We start from the raw sequence: 7610 nt of genomic DNA, 5'->3' as shown, positions 1-7610 counted from the left end.
CACATAAGGTTTACACACCCATCTTAAACACAAAGGGTCAGAGGAACAGTTAGGTCTGGAGCTCTCAAGTTAGAAAGAACAGTACTCTTTTCCTTTTGAAAACAATTTTGTTCTGGTAAGAACACTTAACATGAAATCTACCTTCTTAGAACAATGTACTTTTTGTATTTCATTTTAACCAAAAAGAGCTACTCAAGCTATAGAAACAAGAAGAATATGGGAACAGGACATAGTTCAGAAGTTTATTATGTTGTGGCCCAGAAGATGGTACAGTGGATAAAACATTGGACTCTCTGGGAGTCGGGCGGTAGTAGCGCAGTGGGTTAAGCACAGGTGGCACAAAGTGCCAGGACTGGCATAAGGATCTCGGTTCGAGCCCCGGCTCTCCACCTGCAGGGGAGTCACTTCACAGGTGGTGAAGCAGCTCTGCAGGTGTCTGTCTTTCTCTCCCCCTCTCTGTCTTCCCCTCCTCTCTCCATTTCTTTCTGTCCTACCCAACAACAACAACATCAATACCAACAATAAAAAAAAAACAAGGACAACAAAAGGGAAGGGAATAAATAAATATTTATTAAAAAATATTTATTTATAAATAAATAAATATTTTTAAAAAAAAGAAAAACAAAAAACATCGGACTCTCAAGCATGAGATCCTGAGTTCAATCCCTGGCATCACATGTACCAGAGTGATGCTCTTGGTTTATATTAATAAATATATAGATCTTTGATGTGGTAAATAGTTACTTCTAATTCTATGGTTTTTTCAAGTTTGGGGCTACACTCTGCCGTAATCCAGCTTTCTAGTTCCTGTTCTCAGTTCTGAAGCAGCCATCTTCCCAGTCAATATTTTTGTCCCTTTCCATGTCAACTATCAAGCTTAAGGGAAAATTACTAATGTCATAGGCCCCTAGGAACATACCTATAACAGATTTCCTAGCTTCTTTTCACCCTAAGATCCCAATTCTCATCTGCTCTATTCCTACTTTTTGGTTCCTGTTTATTAAACATTTTGTCCTGCTTTATATCTTACTGCCTTTCAGCCACCAACTTGCAGATGCTATCATGATTCCATCCTGACTTCCCTATGCAGATGACCTCACCAATGTGTCCTGGAACCTCACCACTTCAGAGTCCTACTCCACTAGGGAAAGATAGAAACAGGCTGGGGGGGAGTTGGGCGGTGGCGCAGCTGGTTAAGCGCACGTGGCGTAAATCGCCAGGACCTGCGTAAGGATCCCAGTTCGAGCCCCTGGCTCCCCACGTGCAGGGGAGTCGCTTCACAAGCGGTGAAGCAGATCTGCAGGTGTCTTTCTCTCCTCCTCTCTGTCTTCCCCTGCTCTCTCCATTTCTCTCTGTCCTATCCAAGAACGACGACATTAATAACCACAACAATGTTAAACAACAAGGGCAACAAAAAGGAAAATAAATAAATAAATATTAAAAAAAAAAAAAGGAAACAGGCTGGGAGTATGGATCCACCTGCCAACACCCATGTCCGCAGAGAAGCAATTACAGAAGCCAGAACTTCCACCTTCTGCACCCCAGAAAGAATTTTGGTCCATACTCTCAGAGAGGAAGAAATGTTAGGGGAAGATGACTAAAAGGCTATGGACTCCAATTCCATCAGGACCATAAGAGAACAGAGGAAAAAACAAAACAAAACAAATAAGCAAGCAAACAACAACAAAAACAAGGGTACCCAGAAGTAGTAATAGGCATAGGTGTGACTTAGAAAGGAAAGGAAGAGAAGGCAGGACCGCAGAAAAATGAGCAAATATATAGAGAGACATATAGACATATACAGAAATAATAGTTGACCCATACCGGTGACCTTGGGAGAACTATTGCAGTTTCCAATGGAGGGAATGAGAACACAGAAGTCTAGTGGTCGGAAAGGTGTGGAATTGTAGTTCCTTGTGTGATAGTTTTGTAAGTCAATATCAAATCACTAACAAAAACAAAAAAAAATCTAGTAGAAAATAAATAGGTCTTTTAAAAAAGAGTGTTTGTGTTATGGTAAGTTCAGGAAAAAAAAATCTAGCACACATTTAAGGAGGCAGTGCAGGGTAAGGAAATGAGTGAAAGGAACTGAATTTGGGTCATAGTTGAGTGATTTACTAGCTGCTGTAATAACTGAGAGATGGATGAGCCTTGTCTGAGAAAGGAGAAAATAGGTTTGATTTCTAAGCTCTCCTCCAGGTCTACCGGCCTGTCCTTAGCGCTGGGGTATCTGCTGCTCACCCATTCTCTCAGCTGTTGGAAAAATACCTCTGCTGTCCTCTGATGACTGTCAGTTAGCTTCTGAAAGGGGATGGCAGGCTGAGAAGTGCTCTGGGCTGGTCTTATCCCTTCCTATTGCGTTTTAAACACACCATCTAGGATCACAGCCAATTGAAGGAAAGGAAAAACTAGATATTGCAGCAGAAAGGGAACCACATCCAAGAAAGCATTAGCATGCCAGAGGCTGGGGTGAAGAGTGCCAAGGAGACAGCATAACGGTTACGCAAAAAATTTTCATGCCTGACACGCCTACATCCCAAGTTCAGTCCCTGAAACCTCTCTCTCAAATAAATTACATAAATTGAAAAATAATATATTTTTAAATTTTATATTTATTTATTTTCCCTTTTGTTGCCCTTGTTGTTTTATTGTTGTTATTCATGGGGTCGTTGTTAGATAGGGCAGAGAGAGATGGAGAGAGTAGGGGAAGATAGAGAAGTGGAGAGAAAGATAAAGTCATTTCACCGCCTGTGAAGCAACTCTCCTGCAGGTGTGGAGCCGGCGGCTTAAATCAGAATCCTTATGATGGTCCTTGTGCTTCGTGCCACGTGTGGTTAAACCGCTATGCTACTGCCTGACTCCCCCAAAATACTATTTTTTTTTAATGAGGAGACATAATAAAAAGTTTATACACAATAAAGAAACCCACGGGATGGGGTCTCTAGACAGCATAATAGTTATGCAAAAAGACTCTGATGGCTGGGGCTCCTAAATCTCAGATTCAGTCCCCTGCACTACCATAAGCCAGAGCTGAGCAGTGCTCTGGTGAAAGAAAGAAAGAAAGAAAGAAAGAAAGAAAGAAAGAAAGAAAGAAAGAAAAGAAGGGAGGAAGGAAGGAATCCTTAAAAAGAGCATTTTCAAGAGCAAGTCCAGGTGAGATTGCAGGCTAGCCTTTAGGTTTATAGGTGCCACCATGAGGAACAATCTTCATGAGTCTCAGAGGTGGAGTGGCACTTGTCACCAAGTGATTTACAGGCAGAACCAGGCAAGGAGAGGGGAGAGAGGGTGCAGTTGGTTGAGCATACATTCTACCATGAGCAAGCCCTGGTCGCATCTTCAGTGGAAAGCTTCATAAGTAGTAAAGCAGTGCTGCAGGTCTCTCTCTCTCTCTCTCTCTCTCTCTCTCTCGTCTCCTCAAGTTTCAATTTCTCTCTGTCCTATCAAATAAAAGAAAAAAGGGATAAATGATTGCTGGGAGCAGCGGATTCATCAGGCAGGTGAAATAATTTCTCCTTTTTTAAAATTTTCTTCCTTGCCTTTTTTTTTTTTTAACCAGGGTTTCATCACTCCAGGAGAACATTTTTAGACAGAGAGAGATAGGAAGAGGAAAAGGCACCATGGCATCAAAGCTTCTCATAGCAGAGTAGGAAAAGGGCTCAAACTTGGGTCCTGTGCTTAGCAAAGCAGACTCCCTAGTGCACTGCTGAAAGTGTTTTTCCACCTGAGGGGCTGAGATTCAAGTCCAGCTCCTTGTCTTTGCATCTGAGCAACGTGGGGAAAGGAATGTTAACCAATTGGGGGAGAGAGCATAATGGTTCTACAAAGATACTCTCAGAGCCTGAGGCTCTGAAGTCCCAGGTTCAGTCCCTTGCATCACCATAAACCAGAGTTGAGCCGTACCCTGGTTAAAGTAAAGTACCAACTACAGCCCCTTTGGCAGGCTGTATGGAGAGTCCTTAAACAGATAAAAGTGGGGAGTCAGGTGGTAGCGCATCAGGTTAAGCACACGTGGCTCAAAGTTCAAGCACCTGCTTAAGGGTCCTGGTTGGAGCCCCCGGCTCCCCACCTGTAGGGGAGTCGCTTCACAGGTGGTGAAGCAGGTCTGCAGGTGTCTGTTTTTCTCTCCCCTCTCTGTCTTCCTCTCCTCTCTCCATTTCTCTCTGTCCTATCAAGCAACAACAACATCAGTAACAACAACAATAATAAGTACAATAATAAAACAACAAAGGCAACAAAGGGAATAAATAAAAACATTATTAAAAGAACAAATAAAAATGGAATCACCTTATGATCCAGCAATACCACTCTTGGCATTTATCCAAATGACACTCAGACACTAATTAGAAGGGACATATGCACCCCTCTGTTCATAGATGCATTATTCACAAAGCCAAAGGCTGAAAGCAACCAATAAGTCCATCAACAGATGACTGGCTAAAGAAATTATGGGGTATATATTCCAGAGAATATGACTCTACATTAAAAAAAAAAAAGAAGATAATACTGTGTCCTTTGGGACAAAATGGATGGAACTGGAGGTGACTATATTTACTTAGTAAAGAGATCAGTGACAACCACCACATGGGATTTTACTCATATGTGGAATCTAGAGATCTGATACACATAAACTTGGAAAGAAGGGAAAAAAAAAAAACTCTGATGAACTCTGAAGGTTATCTTTGGGGGGGAGGGATACAGGCTTTGGTGGTGGGTGTGGTGTGGAGCTATACACTGAAATCTTACAATCTTGTAACACAGTAATAATAACAAATAAAATATTACCAGTTAACCAGCCTCAAACCCCAAGGAGCTTCACTGCTCTAGACAATGTTTTCTTTCTAGGGCCACTGGAAAAAGAACAGAAAAGTCTGAGTCATCCATAAAATGAGACTGGCATATAATTACTTTTTAAAATATTTTATTCATTTATGTTTACTTTTCTTTATCTCTTTCTTTCTTTCTTTTGCTTGGAAGGACAGAAAACAATTTAGAGAGGGAAGGGAGGTAGAGATGGAAAGAGACAGAGGGACGCTTGTAACACTGCTTCACCACTCGTGAAGCTTCCCTCAGCAGGTGGGCATCTGGGGTTTGAACTCAGGTCCTTTCAAATGGTAACATGTATTCTTGGCATCCTATTTATTATTATTATTAATTATTATTATTAAATATTTGTTTATTCATTTTCCCTTTGTTTTTGCCCTTGTTGTTTTATTGTTGTAGTTACTATTGTTGTTGTTATTAATGTCTTCGTTGTAGGATAGGACAGAGAGAAATGGAGAGAGGAGGGGAAGACAGAGAGGGAGAGAAAGACAGACACCTGCAGACCTGCTTCACCGCTTGTGAAACGACTCCCCTGCAGGTGGGGAGCTGGGGGCTTGAACCGGGATCCTCTCGCCGGTCATTGTGCTTTGCGCCACCTGCGCTTAACCGATGTGCCACCGCCCAACTCCCCCTATTTATTATTATTATTGACTTTCTTTAAAAAATCTTTATTTTATGTGATAGAACAGAGAGAAGTTGGGAGCGGATAGAGAAGGAGAGAGAGAGAGAGAGATACCTGCCACACTGGTTAAACATGTACTTAACCAGGTGCGCCATCACCCAGTCCTTTGGCCTCCTATTTTTGGGGGGATATTGTACAGATGTGGTTGAGTTAGGCAGGACCCAAAAACTACCATATTTCCATGCGAGTATTATTATTCACATATCAGTCTTCTGCCTTGTTTTAAAGTGACTCCTCCGCCACCCTGTTATCCCTCTCAGGGTATTTCTTGCTACAGTTGCTAGGACAATTCCACCTTCCCAGCATGCCCTTTGCCTCTGTCCAACCCCTTTTCCCATTCCTTCGAGAACTGAAACCTTATTCCCGGAGTGCCTTGTTCCCTAGCCAATCCCGTTCCGACTTGCCACTTCCAGCTTTTATCCTATAAAGCCTGATGCTGTTCTGGGTTAGCTTTTTTTTGCCCCTTTTCACCTCGGCGACCTGACAGAGAAGGGCTGCTACACATAGCAGGAGGCGGCCATTTTGCTAGCTCCACGTGGCCCCAACGGCTGTACGCTCACCTAACTCTGAAGTGCCCCATGAATAAAGATTTGTGTTCCCTCTCCACTCAGGTCTCTTCTCTCTCCCTTGTGGTGCAGCCCGACATCTGTAGCACTGCTTCACCAATCGTGAAGCTTTCCCCCCTGCAGGTGAGGACCAGAGTCTTGAACCTGGGGCCTTGTGCATGGTTAAACATGTACTTAACCAGGTGTGCCACCACCCAGTCCCTTGGCCTCCTATTTAGTATTACTTGACTCTTTTTCTCCTTCTTTCTCACATTGCAGTTAATCTCACCTCCTACTTCTCCAAGAGCCACATCAGACGGTAATCCCTCATCTTCCTGCCACCTGCTACCATCTGCTCCATTTCGTCTTCTGCTACCTTCCTTCTGGAAGCCCTGGGATCCTCCAAGAGAGTGGCTGCCTTGGCAACTGATTAGACTCAGTGCTGTGGGTCTTCCTCCCTCACTGAGACCTCTTCATAGGCTCTTAATGGCAACCTAGAGTCTCCCGTTCAAACACAAGACCTTCTTTCTACCCTCTGGTGTGTAGACTCGATTGGTTGCTGCTGAAACAGACTGATTTAGATGTTACACCAGATGCAACCTGGTCTCGGTGACGATGGCACCTCAGAATGCCAGCACCGCTGTGCCCTGACAGCTAGAATGGACACCAACCCTGCAAAATGACATTCATGGAGCCATGTGCTGAGGTAGAAAGGACATGTTACCATGCTCAAGGATCCAGGTTCAAAGTCCTAGTCCCCACTAGTGGGGTAGGGGGTAGGATGCTTCACAAGTGGTGAAACAGTGCTGCAGATCTCTTTCCCTCTCTCTCTCTCTCTCTCTTTCTCTCCCAATCTTCCCCTTCCCTTTTACTTTCTCGATGTCTCTATCCAAAATACATACATACATACATACACAAAACTGTTAGTGACACCTGCCAGGAGAAGGGAAATATAATTGAGGCAAAGTCCAAGACCATATCATTAAAGAAATAAAAAGAGTAAACTTGTTAATGATAGACAGTGAAGAAATAACTAGAGCACCACTCTGTTACACATGATGCTAGAAGGTAAACTGAGGATGTCATGCCTTTTCTTTTCTTTTTTAATTTTAATTTTTAAAAATGTCTCTCTTGTTTCTGAATTTTTATCTTTTTTTTTTTTTGGATAGAGACAAAGAGAAATTGAAAGGGTAGGGAGAGATAGAAAGGGAGAGAGACAGACAGACATCTGCTGCCCCAACTTACCACTTGTGAAGTTTTCCCCTTGCAGGTGGGGGACTAGGGACTTGAACCTGGGTCTTTGTGCATTGTAACATGTGCACTTAACCAGGTGCACCACCAGCCGACCACTTTTTAATTTTTTAAAAATATTTATTTATTTATTGGATAGAGACAGCCAGAAATAGAGAGAGGAAGGGGGCAATAGACAGGAAGAAAGAGAGACACTTGCAATACTGCTTTACCACTCACAAAGTTTTACCCCTGCAGGTAGGGGCAGAGGGCTTGAACTTGAGTCCTTGAGCATTATAACATGTGTTTTCTTTTTTTTTTAAAAAAAAACT

Source organism: Erinaceus europaeus, chromosome 8, assembly GCF_950295315.1.
Source record: "Erinaceus europaeus chromosome 8, mEriEur2.1, whole genome shotgun sequence".
Taxonomy (NCBI): Eukaryota; Metazoa; Chordata; class Mammalia; order Eulipotyphla; family Erinaceidae; genus Erinaceus; species Erinaceus europaeus.
Note: the sequence above shows the minus strand (reverse complement) of the source record.